Here is an 18,134-nt window from a genome sequence, read left to right as displayed (position 1 = left end):
TTTGATAGAGACAAAGAACACAAAGTACAAAAAGAAAGTGCAAATCTTTCAACTTTGACATTAAAATGCATAACCTTAACTCAATATCACATAGCTATAAAAAGGTAAATTAAACTTTTTATTATATTCTTGAAAATATCTTATAAAATGTAATCATTAAATGTTATATGGTCTTTGTTTGTATGATATATTTGGAAGTTTGACCACAACAAGGGGGAAAAAAATAGAAAAAAATAAACAAATGAGACTCCTTTGAACTAGTTACTACGCAGTAACTAGTTCAAAGGAAAATTTGAATGACAATATGTATATCCATTAAATGGAAGAAAAGAACCTTATACTGAACAAGAACTAAACCTCAATATATACCAGGAAGTCGTGAAACCTAAAAAATAGACAAAAATAAGAACTAGATAAGAACTAGACTTATCATGCTAAGTAAAATAAGTCAGAAAAAGAAAGACAAAGACTGAATGATCTCATTCATACATAATAATGTAAAGAAATTGATCACGGTCACAGTCCTTCCGTTGTTCATCAATTTGCTCGATTGGGCCCAGTAATGTCTCCATTATGAGACTTCTTGTTACTGTGTTTGGCATATCAAAAGCCTCACGGGTAGCTTGCCAGGCTCTGTCCTGCGGGCGAGATACTCTCGTTAGCTTTCCAGGCTTTCCAAGAGGGGCAGAGAAATCGAACTTGGGTCAGCCATGTTGGTTGCTTGTAAGGCAAATGCCCTATAAAGTTAACAACACATTTACAGGTTAAAAACAAAACCATTGACTTTGATAACAAAACTAAGGTAACAAATGCTGGGGCGGGGAGAAGACAAGTAGGGCCATAGAGAAAATAATGGATATGGACTGGGTCTTTAAGTATGAGAATTTTGCAATGATATTGTATGACTAAACATAAATATCGATGCCACTGTGAATTATTTGACCTGATAATAATAGATAGCCAGTGTTAAAATGAGAAGATAACAAGTAAAATATAGAGATATAATTCTCTCAACCCTCCTACAGAACTAGATCTACTTCAGAACAGGCAATGATGAAGGTCTTAAGAAAGTGGACATATACGTTCTCTTCTTTCCAATATAGAAAAACTCCTCTATGGAAAAGTCAGTTTAATATTTTATGTTAGCATGTTTTAAAAGTAATTTGTAAACCTAATTACATCAATTCCTCCGCCCCTTTTGGTAGCCCGGCAAGCTAGAGAGAGTATCCTACCTGCATAACAGAGCCTGGCAAGCTCCCCATGGTGTATTCAATATACCAAAACGATAACAAGTCTCACAGTGGAGACGTTACTTGTGCCTGCTCGAGCAAATCTATGAACAGGACAGTGCTACAGTGCAGTGCAATTTCATCAATAAAATATCTTGCTCCATAAAAAAATAACACAAAATATGACAAAGACTAAGTAAAAATTTCAACAAGGGGGACATATAAATAGCCTATAGGCACATGGATTAATCTTATTATCACTGCTCATCTGACAAATGTGAATCAAAACCACAGTGCAATCTCATCTTCTACTAGTGGAAATAATCTACATAAAATTATAATAAATGAGTGTTGGTTGGGTTGAGCAGTAAAAGGAACTTTTATACAATGTTTGTGAAAATGTAAATTGATCCAACCACTAAGAAAATCTTTGGACATTTCTTAAAATACTGAAAATAGATTTAATGTAAAAGCCAATTTTCTCTTATAGAAAAAAGATATACTAAAAAACCTTAAATTATATTTATTTTCTATATTTTTCTAGTGCAGTAACTTGTCAGACTATGTAATAGATAAATACTTATAGGTTTAACTTTACATTAGCAAATGACAGGGACAAATGGAGATGCTATTGGAGCCTGCTCGAGCAAATGGATGAACAACGGAGTGATAGTGATAGTGATAGAACTTCGAAAAAAAATCTTAACAATGTTTATACATATTTAAGACATGTAAATCTTTTTTAAGGATAAAAAACTTTATTTAATTTTATTTTTTCTTTAAAAACTGTTTTATTGAATCACCATGAGATATAATTACAAAGCTTTCAATCGTACAGTGATAGGATATCCATCCATTCATCAGTGCACATTTTTCACCACCAATGTTCCCAGTAATCCTCTTGTCACCCCTACCTCATCCCAAGCCTTGCCTATGTGGCAGGCACCTTCCATCTTACTCTCTCTCTACTTTTTTTAAAATTAATTAATTTATTTTATTATTTTTTAATTTTTTTTATTAATGAGACATCATGAGGTACAGTTGTAGACTTACAAATTTTTGTGCTTGGATTTCAAATATACAATGATCAAATACCCATCCCTCCACCAGTGCCCATTTTCCACCACCATGGATAATATCACCCCCCACCCCCCTCCCACCCCGCCTCTGTGGCAGGGCATTCCCTTTTGTTCTCTCTCTCCTTTTGGGTGTTGTGGTCTGCAAAAGAGGCATTTAGTGGGAAACATGTTCAGTCCATAGTCTACTTTCAATATGCATCTCCCTCCCCTCCTGGGAGGATCCTCCAAACACCCTTTATTTGGTGCTCCCTTCTCTATCTGAGCTCCCTTTCCTCCTAGCATGTGCGGTTGGCCTCCAAGCCATGGAGTAAAATTCTTGGTACTAATCTCGGCCATTCTTGGATATTAGTCTCCTATTTTGTTACTTTAGGTTCCCCAGTTGAATGCAATCTTTCTATGTCTATGCCTCTGTGGCAGGGCATTCCCTTTTGTTCTCTCTCTCTCTCTCTCTCTCTCTCTCTCTCTCTCTCTCTCTGGTTATTATCGCTTGCAACACAGATACTGAGATACTGAGAGGCCATCATGTTTGGTCTTTAGTCTACCATCAGCACACATCTGCTATCGTTGAGTGATCCCTTCAGCCATCAGTGACTTAGTGGTCCCTTCTCCATCTCAATTGCCTTCTCCCTCAGCACATGAGGCAGACTTCCAACTTATAAAATTCCCTTAAAAACTGCCAAATAACTTTTTATTAGGTCAGATAATTATAGAAATACAAATATATATATGCATTTTTTATTCAAGTTTTTACACTTGTAAAAAGGAATGGCAAATACATTTTCACTTTAATGCGTTGTTTATTCTTTAGTAGCAGATTTTTGTGGAAATCTACTTGTAAAGTTTAAATATTCAAAATTTAATTTCTTTCTTTTTTTAGCTAATTTAAACATGACTAACTGTGACAAAAATCTACTCATGCAAATATCAAAGTGCTTAATATTAACATATGTTTGAATGTTACAGATCAAAATCAAAGGCGTTTGACTTAAAGAGTCATCTAAAATTTTTCATATTGTATTCTAAATAACTCATAAAGTTATTATGTTTTACTAATAAAGGTTATACTTGTCCTTAAAAATAATTCTATGAAAGTAGTCTCTTGACAACTTGTCAAATAATATTACAAGAGTGAAATTTTGCCAATTGTTTTCTTAACACTGTGAGAATGATGATCTAGAACAATAAAAATGACATTTCACAAGCTAAGAACAAGCATAATGACATCTGCAATAATTCAGCATGGTTAACACAAAATAAAATTTCAAATCAATTAGAGATTGATTTCAGGTCAATAGATCAAAGGATAACATTAAATATTTACTTAAAGTGCTTCTTTGGGTTGGGGTTTGGACAACACCATCCAGTGATCTGAGGATATTTCCGGCTTTGTACTCGGAAAGATCCTTGGAGTTACTCCAGGGACCTGTTAGAGTGCTCAGAATTGGAAGGAGGGAGTAGCCACCATAGCCTAAGTGTCTTACTTCCCCATACTATCTTTATTGCCCTAACGTGTTTCTTTTCACCAAGTGATTTATCAGAATCACTGGTTCAGTCAAAAAAAGATGCTAACAAAACATCAAATTCTCTTGTTGCTTGCTAGAGCAGTGTGATAGCAGAACGAAAGCTTGCAGATAAGATAATATTCTTCTTGATGACTACATGGTTTTACAGTACATGCTACAAAAAATAACTTTAACTCAGAAGAATAAAGTGACCCAAAGTTTTCATAAATTTGTTTAGATAAACACACAGTAGCGATAGCACAGCGGTAGGGCGTTTGCCTTGCACGCAGCCAGCATGGCCAACCCGAGTTCGATTCCTCCTCCCCTCTTGGAGAGCCCGACAAGCTACTGAGAGTATCTCGCCTGCACAGCAGAGCCTGGCAAGCTCCCCATGACGTATTCGATATGCCAGACACAGTAACAACAAAGTCTCCAATGGAGACGTTACTGAGCCTGCTCAAGCAAATCGATGAACAACGGGAGGGCCTTTACCTTACCTTTTAAACACACAGTATTCTGCCAGACCAAACACTCTCAATTGTCCTTAAAAACTTTTGCTATTTAAAATGCAAATGCCCCTTATGTCACAGTCACTTTTCCACATGTTCATACTGATAAGAACTAGGTAGTACAATAATTTTGATAATAGCAACATAAATTATTCAAAATAATGTCAAACCTAAATAGGAATATAAAACAAAATAATGTCAAGCTTAAGAAATTAGAATTGTTATAGCACAAACAAGTTTGCCAAAAGCAAACTTTTAAAATATTGAATTGAAATACTAGCAATTTAGCATAAAGCACATGCTTCACTATCACTGTCACTGTCCTCCTGTTCATCAATTTGCTCGAGCGGGTCCAGTAACGTCTCCATTGTGAGACTTTGTTGTTACTGTGTTTGGCATATCGAATACCTCACAAGTAGCTTGCCAGGCTTTGCCGTGCAGCGAGATACTCTTGGTAGCTAGCTAGGCTTTCCGAGAGGGGCAGGGGAATCAAACCTTGATCGGCCAGGTTGGCCGCATGCAAGACAAGAACCCTACCCTAGCAGAGTAAAAACCCTTGAACAATTAAGTGTTCATCTTTTTACAAATTGTACAAAACACTATATGTTTTACAAGGGACTTTGGAGGTTATCCCTCTGCAGCCAAACACTCAACTTTTTTTTTCAAATATAAGTAATCTTTTTTTTTAATATCTCACTTTTTTGTGCTTGGGTTTCAATTATACAATGATCAAATATCCATTTCTCCACCAATGCCCATTTCCCACCACCGCAGATCCCAGTATCCCTCCCACCCCCCACCCCCCCATTCCACCCTGCCTCTGTGGCAGGGCATTCCCTTTTGTTCTCTCTCTTTTGTTGGGTGTTGTGGTTTGCAAAAGAGGCAATGGGTGACAATCCTGTTTAGTCTGTAGTCTACTTTCGTCTACTTTCCGCATGCTTCTCGCATCCTGGGAGGATCCTCCCAACACCTTTATTTGGTGTTCCCTTCTCTATCTGAGCTCCCTTTTCCCCTAGTATGTGTGGTTGGCCTCCAAGTCATGGAGTAAAATTCCTGGTACTCAACTTTATCTGAAACATGTTGCAAACTAAAGGCAACTAAATTCCTCCTTTACTGCTGTTGTTTATCTTGAATAATGAGAAAACTGCAAGTAATAGAGTTGGTGTTAAAATTAAAGATCTTAGAATTTAATTTAGAAAGTGAAATTTCAAGTTACACAAATGTAAATAGTTCTGAAGCATTGCATAAGTATTCCATTCAAAGTAACCTTTCACATTTTATAAAACCATGGCAACCAAAAGGGGAAAGATAAGCTGTTAGTGAAAAGAAATGTCTCCAAATAATATTTCATTGATTCTGTGTCAAATACTAAAGATATATACATGAAAATTTAAAAATGGACATTTGAAAGTTTCTCTATAAATTCACCTCCTTAAGATATTAATTTGTCAAAAAAACAATAGTATTAGATAATGAAAAGATTCCATTCCTACTACAGACTATAATACACAAAATACCTAATTTAATGATAAACAAAGAATATAACATACTGAGAAAATAAAATTTAGATACTACACTGTTATATATTTTCCAAAAAAAAGACCTAGAGTTGCTACATAAACATATATTTATATAAAGAATCCTTAGATTTTAGTGATGACAGCATTTTAAATTAATTTTTCCCAAACATAGCAATTATATCAATGTTGATTTAATAACTAGAATAAAATAATGACTGTCACAATAATTTTATATTTATAGTTTATGTAAAACTATTACCAAAGTATTAAGGTTTGTGGTATTGATATTTGAATTTACTGTACCAAATCCCACAAAATGCCCATGACTCACAACCACTGTCTCTATGTCACACCTTGCCTGATGTTAATTTCCCTCCACTGCTTTATCAATCAGTTTTGTAATTCAAAGTCAAGGGATTGTCATGCTTGGTGCTGCCCATTTCTTTATTTTGTTTTTCTGCCTTCCACAGATGAGTGAGATCTTCTATTTCTCTCAGTCCCTATGACTTATTTCACTTAGTCTTCCATTTCTATCTATATAATGGTAAATTGCATAATGCCATTTATATAGCTGCATAGTATTCCATAGAGTTCATATGTTATCACTCTTTGTCCATTGGTTATATTTATGTGTTTTTGTTATTCCTATATTTTGGCTATTGTATTCTTTCCATGAATATATAGAAGAATTATATTCTTCAATTCATTTTTTTGTGCTGGCGATGGTGGTGGTGGTGGTGATGGTAAATATACAGAAAAGGAATCAATGGAAGTCTTGTTGTAACATTTTCTATAGGATTTTCCTTGCTGTTTTCTATAAAACTGTCCAGGAGAAGATTTTCTTTAATAGAGAATGAACATTTCTTTAATATTATATCCCCACTGATACAGTTTTTTCCAGTCTTTTTCATAGAAAGTGTACTCTTGGGGGCTGGAGCAATAGTACAGTGGGTTGGGCGTTTGCTTTGCACGTGGCATATCCAGGTTTGATTCCCAGCATCCCATATGGTCCCCCAAGCACTGCCAGGAGTAATTCCTGAGTGCAGAGCCAGAAGTAACCCCTCAACATTGCTGGGTGTGACCCCCAAAAAAGCAAAAAATAAGTGTTCTCTTATTAATATGACATTCAAATAGAATTATTAATTTTATATGAAAATAAATAAATCAATTAATAATTAACATGAATTATTATATTAATCGTCAATAAAACATTGGTGATCTCTTAATGAATTATTAATAATTTATTGATATTCAAATAAGATTATTAATTTGATCTGAATTTTAGTTATATTAAGTGACAAAGAAAACTTTTCATATGACTGCTTGCCATCCTTAGGTATTGTTAAGAAAGTTTCTGTTCATCTCTTCTTTCCTATTTTGAAGGCATTATTGATTATCTTTTTAAGCTTTGTGAGCTTTATATATCTTGAATATTAGCCCTTTGACTAGTATTACAGAAAATGCGATAAGTACTTATTGCCATTGGTAAGCCATTAAATATTGCAACTTAAATATTTAAATAAGATGCACAATACTGAAGAGATAATTAAAATAAAATAAAATAAAATAAAATATACTAGACATGCATGCAATTCTTTGAAAAATAAGAGTAAGAAACCAGTATGACACAGTGTGGAACACATGTCTGGCATGCATGAGATCCTGTTTTTTTTTTTTACTTGTCAGTCAGATAACTAATGATTAAGAAATTCCTATAAAATACTAAGGCATATGGAAATGTATGCTGTGTCTGTAGGGAGGAAAGGGTTCTCAATTAATGGAAAGTATCTCCAACTATCCCAAACTATAGGAAACTAAATTAGCATACTAAGTAGATTTCTCGACTTTACTTTGTGTCTATGACTTCCTAGCTTGTACAACTTGTGTCTTCATTTAATGATTTCATGGAAATCTATTAAAGCTATTAACAATTGAAGTTAATGCTTCCTCCCGTTATGTAACCTGCCAATAAATGCCAGTAACTATGTATTCTGAAACATGATTTTTCAGCATTTCACATCAAATATTTTTTAGCCTTTAGTGTTTGAAATATCTGATTTTTTCATAGGAAAAAACCTTCCTGTTTATTTGAGTAAACAAAAGGTAACTGTACTGGAACAGTTTTGAATTCCATAGAGGGCACATTTGCTTTAAGCTGAAATGTGCAAAACAGCATGTCTTTGTTACCTTTCTTAGTCTTCTACAGGAACCTCAGCAATACACTCAGAACCCTATTTATTCACACAGCAGTTTGTCTGTCTGTGTGTCTGTTTGTTTTTAACACTTTCCCTCTGGTTTTTACATGCTAATTGCCTGCCATGCCTGTTGTCTGCAAATACAACATTTAGGATTTCAAAGTAAAACTTTAAAAAAAAACCAATCCTAACAAAAATACTCTTTAAAGGTTTGGGGAATCCCTTACCACCACCACCCAAATATCTCTATAATTTAAAAAAAATTAAAACACTATATAATTTATATTAAATTGTAGACTTTTAAGGTATAATGTTAGTTATACAGTTAATTGTGTTTACTACTTAATTTTTCAGTTATCCTGTATGTCAGAAAACACTTGGAAACTTCCTTAAAAAGGAATACAAATGTCTAAAAGACCCCATAAAAATATGGGGCAGGAATGATAGTACAGTGGGGAGGGCATTTGCCTTGCACACGGTTTGATCCCCAGGATCCCATATGGTCCCCCAAGCAACACTAGGAGTAACTCCTGAGTGCATAGCCAAGAATAACCCCTAAGCATTGCTGAGTGTGGCCCAAAAAGCAAAAAAAAAAAAAAAAAAAAAAAAAAAAAGCTCTATATCGCTAATCATCAGAAAGATGCAAATGGGAACAATCATGAGATATCATCTTAAACAGCAGAGACTGGCACACATCTAAAAAATCAAGAGCAAGAGTGCCGGTGTGGATGCAGGGAAAAAGGGACTCTGGTTCATTGTTGATGGAAATACTGACAGGTACATTTCCGTTTTGGAAAACAATATGGGCATTCCTCAAAAAAGCTAGGATATGAGCTTCCATATGACACAGCAACAGCACTTATGTGAATATATCCTGGGGATCGAAAAACACACAGCAGAAACGCCATCTGAACTTCTATGTTTACTACAGCGATATTCAAAATAGCCAGAATCTGGAAACAACCCAAGTGCCTGAGAACAGAGAATGGGTTAAAGAAACAATGGTATATGGTACAATTGTACATGGTACATAGTACCAATGTACAATGGTGTGATGAAATACTATTCAGCTGTTAGCAAAAATGAAGCTATGGAATTTGCTTATAAATGGAGGGATTTAATGGAATTTTCTTATAAATGGAGGGATATAAATGAAAATATCCTGCTAAGTGAAATGACTTACAGAACTGACAGAAGAATTGCACTCACATGTGGGATATATAAAAATGTGTTAAATGAGATTAATGCCCAAGAACAGTAGAAAAAGGGTCAGGCCAGCCACACATGCTAGGGGAAAAGGGAGCTCAGATAGAGAAGGGAGCACCAAATAAAGGGTGTTGGGAGGATCCTCCCAGGATGGGAGAAGCATGCGGAAAGTAGACTATAGACCAAACATGATTGCCACTCAATGCCTCTTTTGCAAACCACAATACCCAAAAAGAGAGAGAGAACAAAAGGGAATGCCCTGTCACAGAGACAGGGTGGAATAAGGGGAGTGTTGGTGGGGAGGGATACTGGGATCCATGGTAGTGGAAAATGGGCACTGGTGGAGGGATGGGTATTTTATCATTGTATAATTGAAATCCAAGAACAAAAATTTCTAAGTCTACAACTGTACCTCATGGTGTTTCACTAATAAAAAGAAAAAAGAAAAAAAAAGAGTCAGGAGGATTGGTCTACAGTTGAAAAACTGCTTCAAGTGCTGGGGGTGAAGGCAGTTGGGATAGAAAAGGGAACACTATGATAAAGATGGCTGGAAATTATCACACTGAATAAGAACTGCGTGCTGAAAGAAGTAAAAGAACAAACATGATAATCTGTTGGTATCTGTATTGCAAACAATAATACCCAGAAGAGAAAGAGAGCTAAAGAAAGAAAGTGCCTACCAGAGAGATAGACTGAGGGCAGGGGGTGGAAATAGGAAAACTGGGGACATCAGTGGTGGGAAATGTACACTGGTTCAGGGATGGATGTTGGAACACTGTACCACTGAGACCTGATCATGAACAGCTTTTTAACTGTATATCATTTTAACAGTTATTATATCACAACGTTACAATAAAAAGAAAATAAATGAAGTATTGTTTTAGCTGATTGCAAATATAGAAGACTAGAGCCATGAACAGTATTTATGTTTCTTTCAGTATCAATACCGACTCTGCAATTTTTTGTCATAACATTTTTAATTATATTTCCATTAATTTTCAAATTAGATATTAGTACACTGTTAATTTCATAGTTATTCCTATCTGTTTCAGGTGTACAATGTTCTAAAACCAATCCCATCACCATGATTGACTTTCTTTCAGGAATGTTCTCAGGTTGATCTTAACACTACCAGTTTCCATTCAAAATCTGTTTGAGAAGCAGTAGAGACATAGTCAGATGGATGGAACTAAACAATGTAATATATGTAACAACAAACAGTTCTTGGTCCTTTCACTTTGTTCCTGGATGTTTTCCTTAATTTTATTTTGATTCTAATTTATTCACCCTATTTTGATCCTTAATTATATACTCACATTAATCAAAATTCTGATTTTCCCTCCACTAATAATATTTGTTTAATACATTTCAAGTTTATGTACTTAGTAAGCATCACGTTGTATGATAAAATACAATTATTTAACATATCTCATCTTTTTCCTCCAATGTTTGTGTCATCAAAACATTGGTGTTCTTTGAAAAAGTCAATGTCTGCTTAAGAAAAAGATATAAATAAACAAAAGTAACATAGAATTAGAGATGCAGATGTAATCTTAGGTATTGACTCAGAGCCAAGAGCATTATAGTTCAACAGCTGTTTTGTTAGAGCAAAGGCCAAAACCAAAATACTTTGGGGATAAGAAACTCATGGGTAAGTGTGCTTAAAAAAAAAAAAAAAAGAAACTAGCAGAGAAAAAATGCAAAACATTTTTCCAGCTCAATATATTATAGACTACTGAATGAGGATGTACAGGTTCAGGGTTCATGTTTTTTCTGGTGTCATATGGAATGCAATTTTAAAGTCAAATTTAAAAATCAATAAATTAAACTAAAAAAAGCTATGACCAGTGGATTAGAAAGATAATTGAATGTGCTGGTATTATTTTTCCAAATGGTTAACAACTTGGAAAAACACATGACGTTTTAAGTATTCCTAAATATTTTGATTGTTCTGGGCATTTTTAGGAGAGAATTCAAGACGCGTGTGTGTGTGTGTGTGTGTGTGTGTGTGTGTGTGTGTGTGTGTGTGTGTGTGTGTTTGGTAGAATCAAATGTATGATGTAGATGAATTTCATTTTTTATTAATAGAACTGAGCTTGTTAATGGATGGAGTTTGATGGAATACTGATGAGCAGTAACCTGGAAGATGTCCAAGTGGAAGTAGTAGGAAATGTTACTCAAGTGATGAGGACTTTTGCACCAATGCATTGTCTATCAGCTCCTATGACTGAGAGATCATTTTCCCAGACAGTCCTGAAATTTCCCAATGGGCAGTGATCCTCTTCTTTCTTGCACAATTTATGTATTCACACCTAACTTTTCCAGTGGGAAATTGCTATTAATGTTTATATTATATCATTTTTAGTTTTTTAGTCAGTGATAATATATCCTCTCATATTTGCTGCTTCACTCACTACGTACCTATTCTCTATTTTTCTCTGGATTATTTTCTTTGGTTTTGAGAGCCTTTAATGACTTATTAAAGTTAATTTCTTAAATGATAAATGAGCTAAAATATACCCTCTTTACTTTAGGACATAAAGATGCAGTACTAAGTAGTACTGAGAAAATGCAATTTTGTCTTCTAAAAATAAATAGGAAAGAAAATGCAGTTTAAAAATTTTTTGAATGTTCTTAGCCACTACACTTGTAATAACCCACTTTAGGGATGATAAGAGATAAAATGATAAAAACTAGCTAAGATCAAATTCATACAGCTTTAGGTGTAAAATTACCAGGAAAAATACAAAATCTTGGTAAAGAGAAGTATATGTAATTTAAACCATTTTCTAAAGGCAAAATGTCAAATTTTACCATACTACTATTTAAAGATATTGTCCTTATTACTATAAGTTTTGTAAATTAGAAAAAATAGAAGATATGGGATATAATCAGAATATAAATTAAAGTGATGCTATATTGCTGCTATCTTAGAGTTATTTTTGTTTTTTCTGTAGTCTCATACATATTTTGCTAAAATGTTAGATTCTCTCCATTAACACTCTTCCATTGTTCTACCCATATTTAAAAACTTCTTTAGAAATCTTCTGCATCTAAGCATTTCCATAATGTATAGTTGCAGAATATTTAATCTAACTTGGTCTCAATTTTATTTTCCTAAGCAAGGGACATCTTTCACCATAGCTCTTGCATAGAATCTGACTATACCACATATATCTTAACTCTAGTCTTAGAATCATAGAAATCTAATTTTTTAAGAATCAATCACCAATTTTCCAAAAGAAATTAAGCAAGGTCTAATATTAATGTTTTGTCTTTATTCTTTAAATATATTTGCATATATGTGTGAGTGTATAAGCAACTGGTCTGTGTGTGTACTCTACAGCTTTCACACACACACACACACACACACACACATGCACGCACACACACCATGAGGGAATCATAGTCAACGAGTTATATAAAATTATCAGAAAATTAGCTTGATTATTTATGTTTATTTGTTTCATTTTTATTAGTTTATTTGTTTCATTTTTATTAGTGATATCTAACAATATAATTTGCCTTGCTATCATCTGAATTCTTCCATAACTGAGTTCCTCTCATTTATATCCCCTTATTATAGTTCATATACTTAAAACAGTGCCTAGTTTCGAATATTAGTTGACCTAGGAATTCATTCATGGGCATTATACTGAATTAAACGATAGATAAGATAACAGCAGAAGCAAACTCCCAAATTTGAATATGCCCATGGAAAATAATTACAACTATTAACTTAGTTTATATTTACATTTCAGCTTCCCAAAGCTACATATTTTGTATGTTATAATATTCATATTCTGCAGATAATTTCCAAGATTTATAAATGAAATAGTTTACACTTTGCTCATAATTTTTGCCTGGTAATGAGAATATCCACAATTAAAAATCTACTTCTTTTCAAAGAATGTTTCCTCCTCAAAATTATACTGCCTGTTTAATAGTGATTATTATTTCTTAGACAACATCTTGTCTACTAACTGTTTGATATAAAACCGCTTTAATTATTACAATATCATATTAAAATATTTAGTCTTTAAGCAGAAGAAATATCTTATTTCTTTTATAGTATCATTGAAACTGCCTTTAGTTAGTGAATAGTGTCATGTCCCTTCACAGGGTAATGCTCCATTATAAGAAAAACATTAGAAAACACTGCAGTTTACTCTTCTATATACTCTCATGTACCTGCCCATTTGAGGGGCAATTTAGTTGATTAGCTAGAAGAAAGGACATTTCTATATTCCTCTTTCAAGTCCTTTGGGTGTTATAATAAAATTTCATAGGCTTTATAGCTTACAAAAACATAAAGTAATTTAAAACAGTTCTGGAGACTGGGAATTTCAATATTAGCACACTAACTGATATGATTTGTGGTAGAAGCTCCACTCCGTGTTCAGAAACAGCTTCTTTTTACTCTTAGCTCACTTCATACAAGATCAAGAGAAAAAAAGAAATTTTGAAGTGGGTAGTGCGTTTGCCTTGCACGCAGCCAACATGATCAACCCGAGTTTGACTCCTCCGCCCCTCTCGGAGAGCCCCGCAAGCTACCAAGAGTATCTTGCCCGCATGGCAAAGCCTGGCAAGCTACATGTGACATATTTGATATGCCAAACACAGTCTCACAATGGAGACGTTACTGGGCCTGCTCGAGAATATTGATGAACAACGGGAGGACAGTGACAAGACAGTGACATTGACTAATATCGTTGTTGGGGACAATATTCTCAAGACCTAATCATCTTCCAGTGACTCCACTTCCCAATACTATCACATCAGTCTCTGAGATATATCATACCGATTTTGGAAAAGAAATTTTGGATTACAAACTAGGTTTCCTGGGTTTTCACTCTTTGGATTAGCATCATTTTTCTGGATAGTAGTTATCTTCCTTCCACAATGGGAATCTTGGATTGTAATAATGGGAAGTATAAAATTAACAACAGTGAAATGTGGGGAAAATCTGGATGGTAGTTATCAAGGATATCTTTCTAAATTTTCCAGCTCAGTTTTACCAAAACTATTACTCATATTTTTTTTCTTTTTTTTTATTTTGTTTTATTTTTTTTAAAGTTGTAGATTTACAATTTTTTGTGCTTTGGTTTCAATTATACAATGATCAGATACCCATCCCTCCACCAGTGCCCATTTTCCACCACCATGGATAATATCCCTCCCACCCCCATCCCCCCATCCCCCCTGTCTCTGTGGCAGGGCAATCCCCTGTGTTCTCTCTCTCCTTTTGGGTGTTGTGGTCTGCAAAAGAGGAATTGAGTGGCAAACATGTTCAGTCCATAGTCTACTTTCGATATGCATCTCCTCTCCTGGGAGGATCCTCCAAACATCCTTTATTTGGTGCTCCCTTCTCTATCTGAACAGCCCTTTCCTCTAGGATACCCGGCTGGCCTCTAAGTTATGGAGTAATCCTCCTGGTGCTGATCTCAGCTATTCTTGGGTATTAATCTCATACTTTGTTACTTTATATCCCCCAGATGAATGCAATCTTTCTATGTCTATTCCTCTCTTTCTGACTCATTTCGCTTAGCATGATACTTTCCATATTGTACCACTTGTATGTAAATTTCATGACTTCATCTTTTCTAAGAGCTACATAGTACTCCATTGTGTAGATGTACCAAAGTTTCTTTAACCAGTCATCTGTTCTTGGGCATTCAGGTTTCTTCCAGTTTCTGGCTATTGTAAAGAGTGCTACAATGAACAAACAAGTGCAGATGTCACTTCGACTATACATTTTTGCCTCTCTGGGATATATTCCCAGGAGTGGTATTGCTGGGTCAAATGGGAGCTCAATTTCTAATTTTTTGAGAATCGTCCATACTGTTTTCCAGAAGGGCTGAACCAGTGGACATTCCCACCAACAGTGAAGGAGTGTCCCTTTCTTGCCACATCCACGCCAGCATCGGTTGCTTTTGTTCTTTTGAATGTGGGCCAGTCTCTGAGGAGTGAGATGGTATCTCATTGTGGTTTTGATCTGCATCTCCCTGATGATTAATGATGCAGAGCATTTTCTCATGTGCTTTTTTGCCATTCGGATTTCTTCTTTGAGAAAGTTTCTGTTCATTTCATTGCCCCATTTTTGGATGGGGTTGGATGTTTTCTTCTTGTGGAGTTTAACCAGTATTTTGTATATCCTGGATATCAACCCCTTGTCAGATGTGTATTCGGTGAATATCCTTTCCCATTCTGTAGACTGTCTTTGTATTTTGGTCACTGTTTCTTTGGAGGTGCAGAAGCTTCTTAGTTTAAGATAGTCCCATTTATCTATCTCTGTTTTCACTTGCTCGGCCAGTGGCATGGCATCTTTGAAGATACCATTAGCTTCAATGTCATGAAAGCATTTGATAAGATCCAGCACCCCTTTATGATGAAAACCCTAGCCAAAATGGGTATAGAGGGGACCTTCCTCAACATAATTAAAGCCATCTACCACAAGCCTACAGCAAGCATCATCCTCAATGGGGAAAAACTGAGAGCCTTCCCTCTAAGATCAGGGACGAGACAGGGATGCCCACTCTCTCCACTGCTGTTCAATATAGTACTGGAAGTACTTGCAATAGCGATTAGGCAGGAAAAAGATATTAAGGGCATTCAGGTAGGAAAGGAAGAAATCAAGCTCTCACTATTCGCAGATGATATGATACTCTACTTAGAGAACCCAATAACTTCCACCAAAAAACTCCTAGAAACAATAGACTCGTATAGTAAAGTTGCAGGTTATAAAATCAATACCCAAAAGTCCATGGCTTTCCTATACGCAAACAGTGAGAGAGAAGAAAGCAACATGAAAAAAACAATCCCATTCACAATTGTGCCCCAGAAAATCAAGTACCTAGGAATCAGCTTAACTAAGGAAGTAAAGGACCTGTACAAAGAAAACTACAAAATGCTACTTCAGGAAATAAAAGAGGACATGAGGAAATGGAAAGATATCCCCTGCTCATGGGTCGGGAGACTTAACATTGTCAAAATGGCAATACTACCGAAAGCATTGTATAAATTCAATGCAATCCCTATAAGGATACCCATGACATTCTTCAAAGAAATGGAGCAAACACTCTTGAAATTTATATGGAACAATAAGCCCCCACGAATAGCTAAAGCAATTCTTGGGAAAAAGAAAATGGGAGGAATCAACCTCCCGAACTTCAAACTGTACTACAAAGCAGTAATAATTAAAACAGCATGGTACTGGAACAAAGGCAGAACTGCAGACCAATGGAACAGGGTTGAATACACTGACATCTCTCCTCAATCATATGCTCATCTAATCTTTGATAAAGGTGCAAGTAATGTGAAGTGGAGTAAGGAAAGCCTCTTTAATAAATTGTGTTGGCATCACTGGACGGCTACATGCAAAAAAATAGGCTCAGAACTCTGCCTAACACCATGTACAAAAGTAAGATCAAAATGGATTAAAGAACTCAACATCAGACCAGAAACCATAAGGTACATTGAAGATAAAGTTGGCAAAACCCTCCATGATATTACTCATATTTTTATCTCCATTTGTGACCTTTTATTTATCAGTTTAGAGATTGGATAAAGAGCACTGGACTCTATAAACCATATATTCTTTACCAGGATATTCTAAACTTAGTGCATTTCCTTCAATTTCTTGAGTCTTATGGGGTTTTAAATAAATATAAACCAATTTAATATGTGTGAAATAAATAATAGTACAATAAAATATTTAGCATTTTTAGATAACTTTGAGTAATGAGAGCTTAATAATAATGCTATGTGTGTAGTCTAAAATAATTTAATATGCACAAAAAAGATCATACTTAGAATTTTATATTAGAAAAAAATTGGGATAATCTAAAACATGCTATTAAAAAGGACATATGAATGCATATTGTCATAGAAAATCTACTCAAAATGCTTATCAAAAAAACCTCAGTTGATGAATCATTCTTGTTTCAAAATAAGTTGAATTCAGACAAATTTGCTAAAAAAAGATTTTCAATATATATCAAAGTGAAAGATTCTGTAAAGGTTAAAAATACTACTAAATACTACAGTGACTTAAAAATCTTTCAAAACGTAGTTAACTCTACAATCCATCTGCTGATATTTTAAAATATTGTTTGTTTCTACCGAAGTTAAATTTTTAGCAATTAAATGTTTTTTACAGGGTTTATATTAATGTTACTCTCCTAAGATTGAAGTGTATACAAGATTGAAAATTGGTGTGAATGCAAAAGTTCATGAGTTTAAAATTCCTTTTAAGTTTTACAAATGTTGCCAAAAAGATAAATCTGACTCACATTTTGGCGACATTATACATTTGAAAGAGGCTGAACTTTCGCTGTAGCATATAATTTTGTCTAAAAGTTAGGGGCAAAAGAGATAGCAAAGAGGCTGTGGTGTATGCATGCTTTTCATCTGGATTTGTTCCCTGGCACTAGGGTCTCTGAGCAGCACTGCATTTGTGCCCTCATATTCAATAAATGGTGAGGTTCAGTTTCCACCCTCTGGGCACTACCTGGGAGGTTAAAAAAAGATCACTCTAACTTTAACAACAGCTCATAGGTTAGTTTAGCATTTTTACTCATTGCCATCACTACTACTTTCTAATGCTAATTTTTAGAATTTTATTACTTGAAAAAATTACCTTTTTTGTTTTTTTATCATTTTTTAGTTTGGGGGCCTCACTTACTTACTCATGACTCTGTGCTCAAATGTCACTCCTAGTGGGGCTTTAAAGAACCATATGCGGCACCTGGAATCAAACCTGATGTGTGGCAAATACTTTAATTAATCCATGTACTATCTTGTCAGCTCTTCATTTGTTCTTAGTTATCTATCCTAATAGATCATCATGTTGCCAATTCTATCATGCAAACCAATCCTGTCTATGTTTCAGTATT

This window comes from Sorex fumeus, unplaced genomic scaffold (assembly GCF_029834395.1).
Source record: "Sorex fumeus unplaced genomic scaffold, SorFum_2.1 ptg000008l, whole genome shotgun sequence".
Taxonomy (NCBI): Eukaryota; Metazoa; Chordata; class Mammalia; order Eulipotyphla; family Soricidae; genus Sorex; species Sorex fumeus.
This window is presented reverse-complemented; position numbering follows the sequence as displayed.